Source organism: Tamandua tetradactyla, chromosome 14, assembly GCF_023851605.1.
Source record: "Tamandua tetradactyla isolate mTamTet1 chromosome 14, mTamTet1.pri, whole genome shotgun sequence".
Taxonomy (NCBI): Eukaryota; Metazoa; Chordata; class Mammalia; order Pilosa; family Myrmecophagidae; genus Tamandua; species Tamandua tetradactyla.
The window spans coordinates 82,814,878-82,837,077 of record NC_135340.1 but is presented as its reverse complement, the minus strand read 5'-3'; the positions used below and the strand labels follow the sequence as shown (position 1 = coordinate 82,837,077).

At 37.9% G+C, this 22,200-nt stretch overlaps 1 non-coding gene across 1 annotated transcript; it reads right to left on the bottom strand.

The window, feature by feature from the left end:
- Window positions 1-203: 203 nt before the first annotated feature.
- On the bottom strand, window positions 204-310 carry LOC143656594 (U6 spliceosomal RNA). Its single transcript, XR_013162511.1, has one exon. It is a non-coding gene; the product is annotated as a U6 spliceosomal RNA (small nuclear RNA).
- Between the last annotated feature and the right edge of the window lie 21,890 nt (window positions 311-22,200).

The following is a 22,200-nucleotide window of genomic DNA, read 5'->3' as shown; positions in this document are numbered from 1 at the left end:
ATACATTCCTGGATGAGATTATGTTGTAAAACTCCATTCCCCCGATGGTGAGGGTCCTAGAATGTGTGCTGGAATCAGGTGTTGCTGAAAGGAAAAAATAAAGGCCAAGTTTGTCTGGATAGCCTTTCTCCTCACCTGTTCCTGCCAGCACCTGCTTTCCTACTCCTTTGTCCTTATGCTGTCCTGGATATTTAATTTTTTTTTTTAATATGGACCGCTTCATGAATTTGCGAGTCATCCTTGTGCAGGGGCCGTGCTAATCTTCTCTGTATTGTACCAATTTTAGTATATGTGCTGCTGAGGTGGGCACTTTCCCAGATATTTAGAAGCCCCACTTTGGTAGTCATCCTTCTCTGGAAACCCTTTGTACCCATCGTAGAGTTATCTGAGGACCGGTGAAGGTGTGGGGGCTCTTCCTGACATCATACCATCCAGGCCACAAACTACCCACCTTGTCTAAATGTCAGAACCCTCAAACTGCAGTGCTTTCCTGGCCAAGTCTCTTTAGCTCTTGCTGTAATGTAGGAAGTAGCACGTTCACAATGTTATAAAACACTCCTTATGTCATTTGGAGGTGCTCTCTTGGAAGGCTCTGTCTCACTCACATGATGATTATTTTTTTTTATTAATTTTTAATTTTTTTAAATACCTAAAACACCAAATAAACGCAAACATTTGTAACTTTTGATCATTCCGTTCTACATATACAATCAGTAATTCACAATATCATCACCTAGTTGCATATTCATCATCATGGTCATTTCTTGGAACATTTGCATCTATTCAGAAAAAGAAATAAAAAGAAAACAGAAGAAAATTCATACATACCATACCCCCCACCCCTCCCCCTCACTGATCACCAGCATTTCACTCTAAATTCATTTTAACATTTGTTCCCCCTATTATTCATCTTTATTCCAACATATGAGTATTATTTTTTAAATGCTTCCTTAGGGCTCCTAGTCCTAAGAGCCTGTGGCCTTACTCCCAACAACACTGCATGTCTACCTCTAACTATCTGTGTTTGTTTTGGTTTCCCGCAACCGAGCTGTCACTCTTTGAAATGCCGTGAGCCTCCACAGCACAGGTCTCTGCGGCCTCTTAGGCAAGGCCGTGGAGGAGCAGCTGGCTGAAAAGTGGCAGGTCACCCTGGGACCTCTGGTCCTACCCTATCGGGAGACAGATGACACTAGAAACCTATGCTTAGAGCTCCTCAGGGGCCTTGTACCTTGCTCTGTTATCCCAGTGACTCACATGATAATTTTCCAGGCCTTTAAACTGGGTCAACAAGCTTTGTTTATCCACTAAGCTCCCCAGGGAGGCGACTCTAAGGAAAGCAGGTGGAATGGGGATGTTTGGCCAGCTGATTCTTTTTGCTGGCTTCTAGCCTGAGGAAATATTCCTAGTATTCAGGCCAGAGTTTGGAGAATTAAAAGCTGCCCAGCAACTGGGCTGGATTCACATATAAGTGTTATTATTTAGGTGTCAGTCAAACTGAGAATGGGGACTTTGTCTTAAGAGAGCCTGACAGATGGCTTGTGAAGGTCATGAGCCACGATGCCCACTACATATAGATATGAAAGATGGCAAGCTTGTGCTAAGAATCTAGTCATGGAGGTTTCCATTAACTCTGTGCGTGTGACTTGATTTATAAAATTTATTTATTACATGATGGAATCAGTTTGGATCAGTATTTCTTAAATTTGAGATGTCACTGACCCCCAAGAACATATCTGAAGACTAGCAGATATCAGTTTAAAAAACTGGGGATTTAAAGTTTTTTACAGCAGCTTTACTCACAATAGACAAAAAAATGGAAACAAATGAAATATCCATTAACTGACGAATGGATAAACAATGAGAAAATAGCTAACCATAAAAATAAATGAATTACTGATATTTGCCACAATATGCATGGACCTTGAAAACATGCCAAATGAAGGAAACCAGATACAAAAGGCCACTTATATGAAACATCCTGATTAGGATTAGTGGTCACAGGGGCTGGGGGCAAGAGGGAAATGGGAAGTGATTACTAATGGGTACAGGATTTTTTTGGGGGGTGGTGATGAAAATGCTCTGGAATTGTTTATATAGGTAATGATTGCACAACATTGTGAATATAGTAAAAACATAAATTTTTAATGGCTTTAAAAGGGTGAATTTTGTGATATGTAAATTATATCTTAATTTTTTTTAAGTTTCATGCTATTATTTTAGTTGATTACTAAGTACCAGAATATCTTAAATACTTTGTGTGGCACAGTGAAACCTTATGTCAAGATCAGCTATGCACATGGAAAGATGCTCAACATCATTAGCCATTAGAGAAATGAAATTTTAAAAATATGAGATGCCACCTCACATCCATGAGCATGGCTATTGATAAAAAAAAAAAGAAATGAAAATAACAAGTGCTGGTGAGGATGTAGAGAAACAGGAACCATAGTACATTGTTGGTGGGAATGTAAAATGGTGCAGCTACTGTGGAAAACAGTTTGGCAGTACCTTAAAAAGTTAAACATAGAGCTACCATATGACTTGGGAATTCAATTTGTAGGTATATACCTAAAAGAATTGAAAATAGGCACGCAGACTGATACTTATATACCAATGTTCCTAGCAGTATTATTCACAATAGCTAAAATGTGGAAGCAACCCAAATGTCCATCAACAGAATGAATGGATCATCAAAATGTGGCATATACATACAATTAAATATGATCTAGCCATAAAAAGGAATAAGTTCTGATATATGCTATAACATGGATGAACCTTGAAGACATCATGTCAAGTGCAGTAAGTCAGACACAAAAGTACAGATATTGTATGATTCTACTTATATCAAATAATTAGAATATGTAAACTTATAGAGACAGAAACTAGAATATGGGTTTACAAGGGTGGTGTGTTGTGGGTGGTGGGAGGGGAGAGTGCGCAGGGAAGGGAAAATGGGGAGCTAAGGCATAAATGGGTGCAGGGTTTCTGTCTGGGACGAAGGAAATGTTTTGGTAATGGGTGGTGGAGAAGGTAGCATTGTGTATGTGATTAATCCTACTGAATTGCATGCTTGGGAATTGTTCAGATGAGAAATTTTGTTGTATGTTTGTTATCACAATTTTTAAAGAGAGAAAGATTAAACAGACGATGATAATTAAATATGATACATGATCCTGGGTTGGATTACAAACAGAGGAGAAAATGTCTGAAAAGACATTATTGGGACTCTTTTAAAAATTAGAATTTGGTTCTTACGCTTTTCATCAATGTTAAATTTCTCAAGCTTGAAAACTATACTTAACGTTGTTACCTAAGTGAATATCCTTGTTCTTAGGAAATAATACAGAGAAGTATTAAATGTTCAATATTTTGAAAATAGATGTAAGAAAGAAAAGAAGGAACAAAGATTTATCAAATATGGCAAAATGTTAAAAGTTGGTAAATCTGGGCATCTGTGTAGGGGCTGTATTGGAGTTCTCTGTATTGGGTGTGTATTATTTTTACAGCTGTCTGTAAATTGAAATTATTTAAGAATGAAAGTTTTAAAAACCCTCAGTTACGAGATGGTTAGCCAGGTGGTCCAAAAGGACTTTAGATAATAATAGAATTAGAAATCTAAGATTATAAATTTTCATAGACAGCTTGAAGACCCTGAAAACTCATCATGTAGAACCCCCTTTGGTCCATGCACCCCAGTTTGAGAAACACTGCCCAGTATTTGTTACCCGTTCACATGCTGTGTGATGACAACTTTCATAAGGTCTTTTGAAGATAAAGCTTGGCTGGGGATACCTTGGGATTTATAAGTCCCTTGGTTAAACCTCAGCAGGCAAAGTACTCTGTTTATACTACCGGTAGTGGAGCATGTATTTTATAAGGACAAAAATGAAAAAGCCCCATTATGAAATGAAACTGGAACATGGTAACAAATGATTAACATGGAAGATTCCCTAAGGAAGGGCTCCGCTAAGCCTCACATGGGTTATGGATGGACTATTCCTGATCTAGACCTTGTCTCCTTCCAAAAGGTGACAATGAAATAAAGATGGCTGCTGCCACCTAAAACACAGGGGAAGGCCAGTGGGCACTTAGGTGAGCAAGGGGACTTTCCCACATGGTCTGTTTGAGCATATGCAAAGATCAAGGAACACAGTTCAAAGTTGACTCTTCTTTTTTTTTTTTTTTAACTTTTTTATTAATAAAAAAAATTAACAAACAAAACATTTAGAAATCATTCCATTCTACATATATAATCAGTAATTCTTAATATCATCACATAGTTGCATATTCATCATTTCTTAGTACATTTGCATCGATTTAGAAAAAGAAATAAAGACAACAGAAAAAGAAATAAAATGATAATAGAGAAAAAAAAACTATACGAACCGTACCCCTTACCCCTCGCTTTCATTTACCACTATTTCAAACTGAATTTATTTTAACATTTGTTCCTCCTATTATTTATTTTTATTCCGTATGTTCTACTCTTCTGTTGATATAGTAGCTAAAAGGAGCATCAGACATAAGGTTTTCACATTCACAGAGTCTCATTGTGAAAGCTATATCATTGTTCAATCATCATCAAGAAACATGGCTACTGGAACACAGCACTACATTTTCAGGCAATTCCCTCCAGCCTCTCCACTACATCTTGAACAACAAGGTGATATCTACTTAATGCGTAAGAATAACCTCCAGGATAACCTCTCTACTCTGTTTGGAATCTCTCAGCCATTGACACTTTGTCTCATTTTACTCTTCCCCCTTTTGGTCGAGAAGGTTCTCTCAGTCTCTTGATGTTAATTCTCAGCTCATTCTAGGGTTTTTCTCAGTCCTTTGATGCTGAGTCTCAGCTCATTCAGGATCTCTGTCCCACGTTGCCAGGAAGGTCCACACCCCTGGGAGTCATGTCCCACGCAGAGAGGGGGAGGGTGGTGAGACTGCTCATCATATTGGCTGGAGAGAGAGGCCACATCTGAGCAACAAAAGAGGCTCTCTTGGGGGTGACTCTTAGGCCTAAATTTTAAGTAGACTTGACCTATCTTTTGTGGGGTTAAGTTTCATGTGAACAAACCCCAAGACTGGGGGCTCAGCCTATAGCTTTGGTTGTTCACACTGCTTGTGAGAATATCAAGAATTCAACTTGGGGAAGTTGAATTTCTCCCCACTCTCACCATTCCCCGAAGGGGGCTTGCAAATGCTTTTCCAGTCACTGATCAAATCATTCTGGGATTCATTGGGGCATCACTCTGGACAAACCAACAAAATCTCATGTGCCACCTGAGATGCCAAGTACTTATGACATTCAATCAAACTATCTACATGAGTTATATTAGGAAATGCTCTAGTCAAAATCTAAATTTTGTAACAAATAAACATTTTTTGCTCAAAGTTGACTCTTCTACTTAACTGGAAGGCAACTCGCTTAACTCTTTTACCTTCTGTTTCTTCACCTGGAAAAAATCAGAAACTATCCCACCTCATGGGATGCTGGTTCATACCAGTAAAGCTAATCAGACTTTTACCTCGCACCTATTCTTTATGCACTAGACACTGAGATAGGTCCTAGAAGGCAACTGGTGTGGCTCCTGCCCATAGGAAGCCCACAGCCCCTATGGGCAAGACTATTGTATTGAGTGTTTTGATGAGAAACTTTATGTTGAAAGAACTCTGAAGACCATTAGGTGTTACAAAATATTTAGTAATAATGAATCTTGATTATCCAAATGATTCAATGGTTGACTCTATTCCTGGTTCTGAGTATTACTCTAATAAGAATACTCCTGTAGGATTAAGCATAGAATATCATTTACCTGGGTATTGACTGAACTCACCATCTCCCATAGACATTTTCATATTACGTCCACTAGGTGTCTCATTATTTTGAAAGAAGACGGAAAAGCACAATTTTTCCACCTGCATCAGAAGTGTTGTAGAATAAACGTCCCACTCATTTAGCTAAATGCCAGCAGTTGTCTGTCATTTGAGAAGTACTAGGTGAAGAAGATATCTTTGTGGATTCTTTCTCCTTCTCATGCTCAACATGCCTCCAAATTGCTCTCCTAAGAAATCCAGGATTATCTAGATGCAGTAGGGGTTCTTCTACAAAGTGAGACTGAGACCTTAGAACCACAGCACTGCCTCCCCCCCGGGTTAGCTGAGGTCTGCGTATGAGCTGACGCACCCAAACTGCAAAACTCTATGCATGTGCCCACGCAGAATGTATTCTTCCCCATTCAAAGATATCAATAAATCAAAGTCAGTTTTCAAAATATAATCCAGGACTCTTGTGCTGTGAATTTCAGATTTTGTAAATGATACACAACTGCTGATTCCATTATTTCCTCCTTTGTCATCCATCACTTTTCTTTGGATGGACTATGGCAGAACCCTTTGCCTGGGAGAGACATCAGAGAGGAAGGCGCCATGTAATAAACAGTAGAGTGTATGTCTTCAAGAATCTGCCACAACATAAGAGTCCATCTTATCAGGTTTTCATATTCTAATAGCGTATATGATCTTTCTACAAAGCAATTTGGCAATATCTATCAAAAACATATTTTTTAAAGTTTACATTCCTCAACTCTTGTGTCTGCTGGGATCCCCTAAAAGAAAGGGAATTTACCATGGGTGGTATAAATGAAGAGACTAATAAAGGAATTACTTACAGATGTGCAGCAGGTGTTTAGAGAGTAAATAAGGGATGGTTGGTGAAGCATCTGGAGAACAATAGAGGGAAGCTGCTACCAGTCCCAGGACTAAAAGAACAAATGGAGGAAGATATTTTATGGAACCCAGTAAGAGCTGGAAACATGTAGAAGGAACCACCAAGGTAGAGGGTGGGCTGGTGGGGAGGACACGTAGCTTCTGCCTCAAAGCAAAAGGCATATGAGGAAGAAAGAATTCTCTCTCCTGTTGACACCAATCTCTGGCTGCTGCTATCCTTGTCTGAATTCCAAGGAAGCCAAAGGGGAAGTCATCCTGGAGATGCAATCTAGAAAGATACAGAGCAGAATGAAGAAAGAGAGTTGGGATGAGGGTAAAAGTGGGGCAAATGGAAAATAACCAGCACAGTCCTGCAATTCCATTACTAGGAATATATTGTAGGGATGTAATCAAAGACAGAAGTGAAGAATTACATGCAAGATGTTCTTCACGGTATTATATCTAATAGTGAAAAATAAAATGAAAAGAAAGAAAGAAAACAAGCTAAATTTCCTAAAATAAAAAATAAATTAGGGTGTTTCCACTCTTTGGAGTATCATTGTGTGATTATAATCATTTTTTGAAGAATCTGTGATGGTATACAGAAATGCTTACAATAAAATGTTAATTGGAGAAAAAGGGAAATAGATCTGTAATATGTAATATTAACCCAATTCCATAAACATCTATATGCAAAGGGAGAAACACCTAAAAGTATAAACTGTATTTCTTTCTGATAATGGGATTGTGCTTTTATTTTCATCATTACTTTTAATATTTTTCCTTTTTTTAAAAAAACATTAAGCATACAGTACTTTTGTAACCAGAGGAAAAAAAGCCAGTGCCGAAAAGGAGAGTCCATCTCATTGAAATAGATTCTGTACGATGTAAAGTATGACTAAGTGTGGTAATTAGGTTCAGGTGTCAACTTGACCAGGTGAAGGTGCCTAGTTCTGTTGCTGTGGACATGAGCCAATGGTACATGAACCTCATCTGTTGTTCATTACATCTGCAGTCAGCTAAGAGGCATGCCTGCTGCAATGAATGATGTTTGATTTAATTGGCTGGTTCTTAAATGAGAGAGCTCAACGTAGCACAGCCCAAGCAGCTCAGCATACCTCATCTCAGCACTCACAGCTCAGCCCAGGCTATTGAAGATGAAGAAAGAAATCACCCCAGGGAAAGTTGTCGGAACCCAGAGGCCTGGAAGAAAGCCAGCAGAGATCACCCTGTACCTTCCCACGTAAGAAAGAACCTCAATTGAAAGTTAGCTACCTTTCCTCTGAAGAACTAAAGAAATAAATCCCCTTTTATTAAAAGCCAATCCATCACTAACGTGTTGCATTCCAGCAGCTAGCAAACTAGAACAATAAGGGACACAATTGTTTAAGTAAATTAAACCAATGGCATGAATGCTGTTTCTATCTGCTATCTGGACAAAAAGTAAAAGAAAATTCAGTCATTTACTAGGTGCTTTCCTACATGATATCAAATATCCAGATATTTTAGATGATTTTGATTCTTCACTAGATTTTTTACACTCCGTTTGGATGACAGATCTATCAGTTCAGCTTTGGCTGGTCTCATTCTTATCTTCTAACTCACAAAAATCCAAGAAACTTCTATAACCTAAAAATTGTTCCTCATATTGAAATGAAAATGTTTTTTCTTTTAAATCTTAAATAAATCTCATATTTTAGTGCTCAGTATCTTTTATTTTTAACTACTTTTAAATTTTATTATGTAGATAATTAACACTAGAATACCTTTCTTATTTTAAAGATGCAAACAATACAGAAAATGTGAAAGTCTCTCTTGGTCATCTGCTTACTTGGTTTCCTTGCCCTAGATAGTCCAATTTTCAGTTTGATTTGTAACCCTCAAGACATTTGCTTATCATTTATATGCATATAGAAATATCTAGATTTTTTTTCATTGTAAAAGTGAATGGTGTTGGCCGGTGCGATGGTGGCTCAGTGGCAGAGTTCTAGCCTGCCATGCTGGAGACTGGGGTTCGATTCCCGGGGCCTGCCTATGCAAGAAAAAAAAAGTAAATGCTGTTGAATTATACATATTGTTCTGCAACTTGCTTGCTTTTTTCTCATGGTGAAATTCCACTTCATTCTTTTTCAATGACGGTTTCCCATGATTTGTATATTCCACAGTTTATCTGACCACTCCCGTTGAGGATGATTTAAGTTGTTGCCGGTCATCTGTTATTTCAGACAACGAGCTGGGAAAATCTTTGTACATACCTCTGTGTGCTTCCATGTGGGCATTTCTCTAAGGGAGATATGGAGAAAAAGAATTCCTGGTTTGAAAGGATTTCAAATGGAATTTCTGTGCTTAAACTTTTATGTGATACAGTCAAACTGCCTTCTATAAAGCTTCACCAATTAATACTCAAAAAGATGAAAAGATGTTCAACTTCACTAATAATCAGGAAAATGCTAATTTTACTAACAAGACATCATTTTTACCCACTGGGTTCACATATTTAAAGAGATTGATAATTTACAATGTGGAGGGGAATAGAAAAATGGATGCCCACACAAAGAGACACACGACTTTTTACAACCACATCTACACATTAGAGAGTGTACCTTGGAGACTTATTAAAAGTGATTATCTACAGAACTGTTGAGCTTTCCCACCTGGGAAACTCCTTGGTGGTCTCTCAAACATTAGGGACTCCCCCCAAAATAGGCCAAGCCCTTGATTTTTGAGGCTTGCCCCTATGAAACTTATTTTCGTAGTGAAGATAAGACTACCTACAACTATGCCTAAGGAGTTGCTTCCAGGAAACCTCTATAATTGCTCAGATGTGGCCTCCCTCTCTCTCTAAGCCTAACTCTGCAAGGAAAATCATTACCCTCCCCGCTATGGGAGACATGACATTCAGGGGTGAAAGTCTCCCTGGCAACGTGGGACACGATTCCCAGGGAGGAGCCTGGACCTGGAACCATGGGATCAACAATGCTTTCTGGACCAAAGGGGGAAAAGGAAGGTAACAAAACAAAATGTCAGTGGCTAAGAGAGTTCAAATAGAGTTGGGAGGCTATTCTGGACGCTGCTCTCATACAAGCTTTAGCTAGATGGCTTTTTTTTTTTTTTTTTGATCTACTAAATTTATTTTAACATTTGTCCCTCCTATTATTTATTTATTTTCAATCCATATGTTTTACTCATCTGTCGATAAGGTAGATAAAAGGGGCATCAGACGCAAGGTTTGCACAATCACACAGTCACATTGCAAAAGGCTAGATAGTTTTAATTGCCAGGGTTTGCCAAACCCCAACCAACACCATTCCGGTTAACCCTAAAGAACACCTAGGGCTCTCAACTGAGACTCTATCAAAGTCTCATGCACTAAGTTTACTTTCCTGAAACCCATTACATCCGGAGGGTCCCTAGGCTAGATAGTCCCTGGAACCCAGACGGCGAGCCTCTCCAGGACTATCAACTAATTCCATCCCCCTATCCTATACTATTGACACTTTTCAACATGAACAAGTTAGAAAGGGCATAGCCGAAAGATCCTTACAGAGTGACAGAAGGATCAAAGGAGAGGGAGGAGCTTCAGCACAGAAGATGGGATTTAACAAATGAGTATGACTGCTGAATCACTATATTGAGATTTCTTTTAGCCTCCAGTGTCTTGGAGCAGATAGAAGGAAAAACCTGAAATTATGGAATGGTAACTTATACAATTTCTGAAATCTGTTCTGTAGCTGCTTGTTGGAGGGTACTTTGAAAATTGTTGCTTTTCTTTTTGTATGTATATTTTACAATAAAAAAACATTTTAAAAAGTGATTATGTTAGACTGTTGTAATAAATAAAGGACATTTCTGTTACAGGACCATTGTAAACAACAGCCCTGTGGTTGACATGTATTTACCCAGATCATTTTGATTATTTATTTTTGGATTGTAATCATTGATTCCTTAATTCACTAAGTAGATATGAATTTCTCCATTTTAATAACATTTTAGTTTACAATTTACACAGCACATAGGTAACTCCAATTGATCTTTGCTTCCGTGACAGTGTGAGACTGAGGCCTAGAGAAGTTAAATGATTTTCCACGGTCCAACAGGCAGGTAAGTGGAAGGGCTCAGGCCTTTTGACTCCCGGTTCCATTAGCTTCCCACTGTTTCCTGTGCTTTTAAAGCAAAAGCACATGGGATCCTTTTTCCCCCTTCAAGAGGAACCACAGGGGGCACCATGGCACAGTTGAAGATACTAGAAGCTGGAAAGCTTGAAACTTGGCCTTTTTTTCCCCTCTGCTCTGTGCTCTTCACAGCACTGTGACTGTAGGCAAGGCATTTAGCCTCACAGGACTCAGTCGCCTCCTTACAAAAAGAGAAATGATGCTCACTTACTAATGTTGAAAGCAGAGATGCGGTGCGTTTCCTCCTAGCTGTGAGATCTTACTTGCAGCCAAACGTAAACCAGTGCTCCTCTGCTCACACATGGTAGGAAATGCAATTTTATGCAGTGGATTTATTCTCCACAAATGTGAACCCACAAAGGAAAAACTTATCATACAATGATTTTTTTTTAATTGAAATCTAAAATTTTCCCTTATCTTTTTAAATTTTTAAAAAAGCATTAATATATAAACCCCTTGCTGGTGGCTGGGGAAATCCCCAGGAAATAACAGCAAATGGTTTCAGCCAGTGCAGACACTCAGTGTCTGAAAATATGTTTTCTGCCCTGGGTCTCTTACTCCTTGGCATGGCCCCATGCCACCTACATCGTTTGCTGCCTATTAATAGAGAATAAAAGTGACTTATTTTCCCATCCTAGGTCCAATAGTGTGAAAGCTTTAACCAGGTTGTTCTTTATAATATCAACTTCCATACAGCCAAAAATTTTAAGAGCCGGAAGATGTCTTAAGAGATCACTTAATCCAGTCCCCTACTGTTGAAAGGATAAAATAGTTTTCCATTTAACAGATGATGCATCGGTGCCTAGAAAGCTTGTGACTTATCTAAGGTTTCACACCTAGCCAGTCTCCTCATACAATGCTTATTCCATTTTCTGCACAATTTATTGGTGATCCTGGCTGTTCCAGAAAATGATAATGAAAGTCAAAAAGAGAAAACCATGCAATCCTTGAGTGCTTTCTTTTTATCACGTATCACAAATTCTTCTCGTCCTATCCATATTTTGTTGCATTATTTATGAGAGCCATCTGGTCACAAGTTCCCAGAGAAAATGCTGGAATTTTTAAAACTGTGCTTCATTTTTACAGGAGACACCCTACATAGCTTGGATCTATTCCTCACTTGCTTATCAGCAATACATAGGGCAATTGGATTTGTTAACTGCATTCTTGTTTTTATTAGTATTAAATTGAGGAATAGCTTACATGTAGAAAAGTGCACAAATCTTAAGTGTGGAACTCAATATATTTTTTCATATGTATATAACATGTAACCAACACCCAGATCAAGACCTAGGATATTTCCAGTACCTCCTAAGACCCCTTGTGACCCCTGCAGCTCATTCCAGTTGACAATGTCCAAAGTAACCACTATTTTTAACTTCTATCACCAGAAATTAGTTTTGCCTGCTTTTGCACTTCACATTAATGGAATCATACAGTATATACTCTTTTGTGTCTGGTTTCTTTCACTCAACATTATGTATATGAGATTGTTAACTGTACTCTAAAAATGCAACTTGCCTTCTGGCTCAAGTCCTCAGACACTCACTTAAAATCTTCCAACTGTACCCAGGTATGTATAGTCTAAAAAAAAAATGCAGTTGAGAAAAGAACTTTCAAAAAATGACTAAAATAACCTGTACTGCTCTTGTCACTTTCTATCTTTGCATCATCAATTTTCCTCTTCATTTCTGTTTGGATCCACCCAAGTATTCTCTTTTCTTCTCCCATTCAGTGTTACACAATCACTGGAAATGGCATCAAGCTATCTCTGACACAGCCGTCTATCATCAGTGAGGAAGACATTATTATCAGATTCAGCAGATATTTACTGAGCACATATAATCTTCAATGTGTTATAGGGGGATACAAATATATGGAAAGTGGCTGCCCTACCCTCATGAGCTTCCGGCTTAGCAGAGAAGCAGACAACTGCACATTTATGTAAATGGTCATAGTACAGGATATAAACTGTTAAGTGACACCAATGAATTCAAAGAGAAAGGATGCTGTGTGTGTGATCAGAGGGAAAGGTAGTTGGGGCAGTATTAAGGAAGATTGGTGGGAGGAATATCTGTACAAAGAGGGTTATAGCAAGTAGGATGCAAAGGGTAGGCAGGTTTAGTCATGCAGTGTTGGGTGAAGGACATTTTAGATAGATAACTCTAAGGACAAGGACAAAGAAATGGGAAATCGTGCAGCATGTACAGGGAGTGGCAATGCAGTCTGACCCAAGAGTAGGGCAAATGATGAAGAAATTGGTGGCCCAGGGAGGGTGTCCATTACCCAATGCCATAGTGGTAGAGAGCCCTAGAGTGGGAATTGAATTCCAGGCATCTTTTTCTTTTAATATTTTCCCCATAATATGATTTAGTCAACATTTTAGCCACTGCATGATTTTTTCTTTTTACAATGGGTCATTGTATATTGACCATTAATCAATTGATTCAATAAACATTTATCAACTGTTTACTACATGCCAACCACAATTGAACTCTATAGTCTCCAAAGCTGATTTGATATGCACTATAAGGCAATTGTTTCCAGGTGGAGTATAGGGCTAATACAGTATTGTGCTAAGACAGACTTCCCTCTCTTTAATTACTGGAATTCTATTGATTTAGACTTCAGAGCAAATAATATGAATAACAGAGAACTAAACAAACCACAAAAAGGTTCTCTGCGTCATGTTTTTCTATATGACATCAATATAGTGAGCCTTATTTTGACAACAAACATGATTTTCCATAACAATTTTTATTTATGTTTGAGCAAGGGGTAACACAGGAACATCTGAAACCTTCCATCCTTGAGTGAAAGTTTAAAAGCATCCCTAATATTCGAGTACAACAAAACTCACTTCCTTTTAGCTTATCAACCACTGAAAGACATTTCCTCTTTGTACTTGTTATGGCTAGGGTAACTATGGAGACATACTTTATGCAATGAACATACTTGATCATTGTAAAATGTACTCATTTTCAGAGAAACATTTAAAAAACTATGGTCACTATTGGACTTTTAGTTGCCTTTGCCATTTCAATGTAAATCCAATGCATATGTTTGTAAAATTCATGAGGGACTAAATACCAGGGATTATGGATTCTTTCTAATTCCATTGAACTGCTCCTACCAGAAAGCTTTGCTGTCAGAAAAAAAAGTATGATTGTTATCTGATCAAATAAGATTATAAGATATATTTTATAAATTGTAGGGTATGTAAAGTTGAGTTTTGAGAATTCTATTTTCAGGATGGCAGGCTAGGCATTCAGACTGCCCCTCTCACAAAAAGAATTTAAAAGGCTGAAAACTCTTAAAAACACCTTAAAACTCTTAAAAGCATTGAAGCATGGATCAGAAAGCAAAGAATTATAAAATCAAAGAGAAGTGAAGGAGGAACCCAGGAAGAAAAGGAACAACATTGTCGGAGTATACAACACCAGAAGCCACCATTTACATTCTCTCCCATCTAAATGATGCCCCTGAAGGCATTTAGTGCTGTGACCCTGTGGTCACTTTCGCCTGAGAGCATCTGTTCAACCTGAAGAATCTGAACTTTAGTTTTGACAGCCTGACTTCATGAGGACATATGGGACCGAAAAGAAAAAGCCCAGGATTTGGAGAATCCTATAAAAGACACTCTTCCTAATAAAACTTGGATCCTTTAGGAAGGGAATGGACCATAGGAAAAACTACCCACTTACCCTCAGGGGACTGCAAGGAAAATTCCTGTGATGTTAAGCAAAACTGAGGACAAAAAAAATCTATCCCTGAAATATTGTAACCTTGTGATGGTCTACACCCAAAATAGGTCCCCCAAAATTCTCAAACCATTAATATAAGTTTAGTAGGCCCCCATACCTGGAAGAAGTAAATGCAAATTCTCTCTGGAAGAAGTGCACCTCTATAATTCCTCTAACTATTTTCTAAGGAAAATGAGATGCTCACAGTAACAAACGCTAATAAGCACCCAAAGAAAGAAGTTACCATGACTGAGAACAGCAGAAATAACTTCCAATAGAGACAATAGCTCCTGAAAAGACTTCTGATATTAGAATTATCAGACAGAAGATGAAATAACTATGTTTAATTTCTTTAAAGAAATCAACTGCCCACTTAAAGCCAACTTAGAGCTTTATTTCCAGAAAAAGCGTATTTCAAAAAGAAAGGTGAAAAAACGACACTTTCAGACAAACTAAGTGAGAAGGGTTCCTTCCACGATGTTCATAAAAGGAAATTCTAACGAATGTATTTAATTAAGAAAGAAAGTTATCCTAGATGAAAGGTCTGAAAAGCCAGAAGAAGTGGAGAGCAAAGAAAGTTGGAACTATGGCTTAGGCTAGACAAATCTGGACTGTATAAAAACAAGAAGAATGATGTTTTATGGTGTTAAAATAAAAAGTGCGGGCAGGCCATGGTGGCTCAGCGCCAGAGTTCTCTCCTGCCATGCCGGCAACCCGGGTTCGATTCCAGGTGCCTGCCCATGCGAAGGAAAAAAAGAAAAAGGGGGAGACTTAAAACACAAGAGAACAATAAAAAGAACTGGAAGGGGATAAATGGAGCTAAAATGTCTAAGATGTTTGTCTTGTATGGGAGGAGGGCGCAGGTTCCGATTAACTTGGGTCAATGAAGTATGATTACTGTACATCACGAACACCTGACGCGTGACGATATCGTGAGCCGGCGATTGTCCACCATCCACCGAAGGTTTGTATGTTAAGAATGTGCATGTTTGTATGTTGTTTTGGAATTGATAATTCAAAATAAATTAAATTACAAAAAAAAAAAACCACAGTCAATATTAAGTTGCAGAACTTCCAGTCCACCAAGATAGAAAAAGATATTTGTTTTGCACCTGTTCTTGGCCAAATAAAAAAGCAATTATCTGCTCCAGTGCAAAAAAATACAAGCTTGGACCCAATATACATAAAAAGAAGTGATGATCTTAATCATAAACCGAAAATCAAAATTACAAACTTAGACTGAATGAATAATAGGAAGAGGTAGTCACCGACAGGAATTTTCCATTAATTTTCGCTCATTGGAAGAAAATGATAAATTTAAAGGGCATAAGTCAAATAATCGGTGTGAATAAATGGCACAGTTTCTTCATACCATAGCCTAAGAAAACAAATTCACTTTCAAGGTTCCTGTTAACTTTCCTTAAGTATGAAAATTCTTCCAAAACTGCAAAAATGTTATGGAACATTTTGGTCAGAAGACAGCCTTGACCTTTCACAAATGTGCAGGATTCAATTATGGTAAAATCTCAGAAGTGCTGCTTTGTCAACCTAAAAGAATCACAATTAACATCAAACAGTTTGAATCTTTAAATTTTCACATTTAAATAGTATAGTCTATCTGGCTTTATCATCATACTTTCCAACATATGAATCCAAAACAAAGATGAGCATGCCACTGCACTTGTTATCCTTTACCTACAGGAGTCAAATTCCACAGCATCTCTTCCAAGTTCCTCCAGAACTTGTCCTGAGCTGCTTACAGATACACACACACACACACACACACACACACTCTTAGTAACACACACACACACACACACTCTTAGTAGTTGCATATCTTTGTGCCTTTGCTAAAGCTGTGCTTTTGCCTGGAGATACCGCCTACCTTTCTTCAGTTCTCTGTCTCATTTGTTAAGACTTAGCTCATGCTAAACTCAGGCTGGCTAAGACATTCTAGCAAGTGTACCTCATAATTCCACATACATTTATCTACCACTGTACTTGCCATCAATGAAATGATCTTTTCGCTTTGTAGGACTTCCCTACCAGGAGATAAATGGACACCTAACCCATATTGGGCTGATCGGTCTCTTTTCTGAGAATTTGGAGTTAGGACACAATAATTCTAGTCCATCTCTTTCGGAGACTTAAAATGAAAAGCTGCATGAAGCTGTCACATTATGTGTAGCACATCTTAGGGTCAACTTCCAACTCCTGCACAATCTCCAATTACATGTATGCCAATAAAAACACACTAATTAAAAAGAGAGGAGGAAAATGACGTCAGTCCAGGTTCCTTAGATTCTAAAGATAAAAGAAACCTTAAATAGAGTATCAAATGATGAGGGACCATCCCACCCTGCCACCCCCCCACCATTTCACAGATGAGAAAAACAAGAATCCAAGGAGGTAAAATAACTGGCCCAGGGGCCACAGAATATCAGAATAAAAGTAGAGTCCAATTTTCTTATTATCCATAGGTCATGGATCCTTTCACTACCCTGTGTTGTCTCTCATTTCTTTACCTTCAGCACAACTGGAAATTAGCTATTCTCTTTTAGAAAACAAAACTAAATTAAACTAATCAGCAACACTAAATTGTTCAGGTGTCTTATAAACAGCAGTGAGGGACAATTATGAGCATTTCAATGTCCTCTTGGTCATCAGCTATAATTGCCCTGATATTTTCTGCTTAAAGAAGGTCTGGTGATTGACGTCTAATCTCAACTTATCTGGAAGGTTTGCCCTGTCATTTGCAGCTATAAATTATGTATGATGAAGTCGAATCCATTGGTAAGAAACAAACTTCATTGGGGATAAATGTATCCTCTCTCAGAGACTGCATGAAAACAAACTGCAGTTATTTAATTAAACTTTTTTAACCAAAACATTTTCCCATCATATTTGCAGTGTGGATCATAATTCCTTTCACGAAGTCACGTTCCTTTCATAGTCAGAAGGAAAATTTACTTAAGAGAGACAAACGGAAAGTGCAAAAAGAATCTTTAATAAAAACATAATTAGGAACAAAACGCTCTACCACTTATGTGATAGTTAGATTCAGGTGTCAACTTGGTCAGGTGAAGGCACCTAGTTCTGTTGCTGTGGACATGAGCCAATGGTATGTGAACCTCATCTGTTGCTGATTACATCTGCAGTTGGCTAGGAGGCATGCCTGCTGCAATGAAGGATGTTTGATTTAATTGGCTTGTGCTTAAATGAGAGACTCAATGTAGCCAAGCCCAAGCAGTTCAGCATACCTCATCTCAGCACTCACAGCTCAGTCCAGGCCTTTGGAGATGCAGAAAGGAATCACCCCAGGGAAAGTTGTTGGAACCCAGAGGCCTCGAGAGAAGGCCAGCAGAGACTATCCTGTGCCTTCCCACATAAGAAAGAACCTCAGTTGAAAGTTAGCTGCCTTTCCTCTGAAGAACTGTATGTTAACTAAATAAATCCCCTTTTATTGTAAGCCAATCCATCTCTGGTGTGTTGTATTCCAGCAGCTAGCGAAGTAGAACAACTTAGTACCCAAAACATATTGCCTATTCATTTGGTACTGAGGATATACCCTGCTCTTAGCATATGACAAACAGTATTGCTTCCCTCATCCAACTCTGGCTGATGGTTCTTTTTTTTGCCAAATTATGATATTAATTGGCCTCATCCTTTAAAAATCCATTGTTATGTTCCCTTTAAACACTTAACCAATTCTGGTTAAGGTTAAATCATTAAGGGAAAATCTTTCATGCTGATGTCCTCATAGAGACTGCTACTTACAATGATTTCAAAATCCACATGCATTTTCTAGCTTATACATAAAGTAACGGAGAAAAAAATGAAAAGAAAAAAAAATTTTTTTAAATAAAAAAGAACCACCTGAAGGGCTTCTTAAAAGTCAGAGTTCTAGACCCCAACCCCAGAGAGTTTGATTCAGGAGGCCTGAGGTGGGCTCTAAAATGCTATATTTCTAACAAGCTCCCAGTTGATGCTGGTGCTGCGGACCACACTGTAAACAGCACTGTTAAATAAACAGCCAAAACCTGAATATAAATTCCAAACTAGTAGAGGGAAAAAAAATGAAATGAGAAAAAATAATTTAAAAGAAGGTGAGAAAGTAAAGAAAAATAGAACAGGAGCAACAAGTGGGAAGCACGGAATAAGATGGTAGATACCATTCAAGGATTTAGTAACTACGTTAAATGTAAAAAGAGTAAAAGTTCCAATTAAAGGTTGAATCAAAATAAGCTCGGGTGGCCATGATGGCTCAGCAGGTAGAGTTCTCGCCTGCCATGCTGGAGACCTGGCTTCGATTCCCGGTGCCTGTACATTAAAAAAATAATAATAAAATTAGCTCAAAATGAATGAGAGAACTAAATAAAACTTTTAGAAGAGGGGGAAATTTTGTGACCTTGGGTTTAGCAAAGAATTTTTAAGATACAACATCAAAAACATGACCCATAAAAAAAAATTGATAATTGCGACCTCAAAATTAAATTTCATGTTCTGTGAAAGTCACTGTTAAAGAGAATGAAAAGACAAGTTACAGTCAGGGAGAAAGTACTTCCAAATCATATACCTGACAAATGACTTGGGTCCAGAGTATATAAAACACTCTCAAAACACAGCAATAAGAAACAAACAGCCCAATAAAATAAATGGGCAAAGGATATTCAACAACTGGCACTTCACCAAAGAAGAGATGTGGAGATACGGCAAATAAACATATGAAAAGTTGTTCCACATCATTAGTCATTAGGGAAATGCAAATTAAAACCAGAAAAAAGATATTACTAGTGCCTGTTATAATAAACTAAAACAATCTTACAATACCAATAATAGAGAGCAACAGTAATTTTCTTATATTGCTGGTGGAAATGCACAATGGTACAGTGACTCTGGAAAATGGTTTGGCAGTTTCTTACAAAGTTCAAGATACACTTTCCAGAAGACCCAGTAATCTCAGTTGTAAGCATTTACCTAAGCAAAATCAAAACTAAGTTCACTCAAAAACCTGAATACAAATGGTTGTAGTGGCTTTATTTGTAGTCACCGAAAACTGGAAACAGCCCAATGTCCATCACTTGGGGAACAGATAAACTGTGGTAGATCTATACACTGGACTATCACTCAATAATAAAATGAAATGGACTCTTTTTTTTTTTTTTTTACATGAGCAGGCACGGGGAATCGAACCCGGGTCCTCTGGCATGGCAGGCAAGCATTCTTGCCTGCTGAGCCACCGTGGCCCACCCACAAAATGGTCTCTTGACATACACAGAAACATGGATGAATCTCAAATGCTTTACGCCAAGTGAAAGAAGTCAGACTCAAAAGGCTACCTGTCATATAGCTCCATTTCTATAACATTCTAAAAAAAGGCAAAACTGTAAGAACCGTAAATAGGTCAGTGGTTTCCAGGGCTAAAGAGGAAGGAGATTCCCTGGGTAGCACCAGGGAATTTTTTTTTGGGGGGGGTGTTCAGTATCTTCATTGTGGTGGTGCTTCCATGACTCTACGCAATCACCCAAATTCAATTATACTGTATGTAAGTAGTTTTGTTTTTTTTTTTTTAAAGACAAAGATTGTCAGGCTGGGCAAAAAATACAGTAAGGCCTCCAATAGTCTCTGTTGGCAAAAGGCAAATTTTGTTCCAGGAAAAGTGAGTCAACAACAATAAAAATAATAAAATAAAATCAAAACTAAAAATAAAGTCAGTTCAGTTCTCTTTCTGAGACCTCTCTAGAGATTATGCCCCAAACCTGGCTGTTTAAAAAACAGCAGTATCTCTATTTTTAGGTTGCTATCATGTAACCGGAAATTAAAAACCCATACACATCAGACTTAAATGGAAACATTTTAATGTACTGCAGTTCTGCAAATTTTATACAACTACAAAACATATGGAGGTTAAGCAAAAAAGAGGTGGTTGAAATCGTATGTCTGAAACAGCAAGGTAAGTCCTTCAAATCATTTCACTTTTCATCCAGCTGTTTTGCCATCATAGAGCTAATTTTAGAAGGAGCAATTTTCTCATAAAATACAGTACAATTAAGAAAAGTAGCTTTTTTCTGAGACTTCTAATTCAGAGTTCTACATGGTGCTTGGTTTTCTGAACCAAGGCAGCAGCCCAAGAGTAATCTAAACCATAAATCTCAGGCTAAGTCAAGAAACTTTTAGCAAAAGAATTATGCTTAGCTTCTACAGCTCTTTTATATTAAGGAGCTTTAAAATGAAAATAAACTTTTTCTTCAATCGGTGAAAAAATAATGTAGACATCATGGTGTGTGATATATTCTTTCCTGCAAGCTGAATGACAACATTTGCGTTGTATTGCAGCGTAAGAGGGCTGTGCATGATTTCTCTTGCTGAAGACTGCAATAGCTGCTTTCCCTCGCTCTTTACCTGATGGGAATGTCAACAACCTGGAACATATTGCCACAATATTTTTGAGCAATGGTGTTTAAAAAAAACGCAAAGAGTCTAACCCAAACCAAATAATTTAGACCACAAAGATCAGACTAGCTTTCCCCATTTCTCAAAATAACTGGAACTTGAGTTCACACCAAATATCCACTTTTCGTTGTGCCATGTACACACTGCCATAAATGCAAGAGATTCTGCATTTTTCAGGTCAATTGAGGCCATTCTTTTCATCCTGTTTGCATAGGTGAAAATTACTTTTCACCAATTTATTTCACCAAAATAAAACATTAAAAGAGAAGACAAATTTCTTTAACTCCTGACAGTTCAAGGGCTTCCTGAGAAATGACTTAAATGTGTTGACAATAGCTTATCAGTACATGAGTTTCCATTAAACTACTTAATAAAAATCTTAATTTAGAGAAATATCCAACCCCAGAGTCAACTAAAATAAATTCTTCCAGTCAGCCAAGAACCTAAGAAACTTCTATAGGGAAAAACTGGCATCCTGTATTTCTCTGGGCTCATATTCATTCTGGGGCTTCAGTTTCACTCAACTATTAGTAAATAGTGCCCCTGTCACACAATCAAGGCTGTCAGATCATAAGACCCCCAATTGTTTAAATATGCTTTTGTGTGGTTAGGAAAACCATATTACTGAACTGTTAGCCACTGGCTTGTGACCTTTATAAGAACCCTGGCAATTTCCCCACAATTACTAAAAAACAAATAAACCATTTTTTTAAAACCTTTCTTCAAGTGTTTACATTAAAAATGATCTCAGAAAGACAATAATGGACAAATAAAAAAAGAAAAAATGATCTTATGTGTGCAGAGATGGAGAAAGAACAGGGAAAAATTACTTTCCTTAGACTGGCTCTGAGTGGAAACACCATGTTTACAGAATGTTTTGAGACGAGTGGTTCTAATGACAGCCTATTACACAGTTATCATGAGCCATGTGCAGATCAAGGAGAATTTTCAGTGTATCAGGGTGGCCCACATGTTGCTATTTATCATTCAATTTCATATCAGAATCAAAATGGAAAAAAAAAACAAACTTTGAAACTGAAGCGAGTTATCTGTGGCCTGAGTTAACTGAAGCCTCTTGCAAAAAACAGGGGTTAACACATTTTTGAGAAATAGGCCTTGGTTTCAGA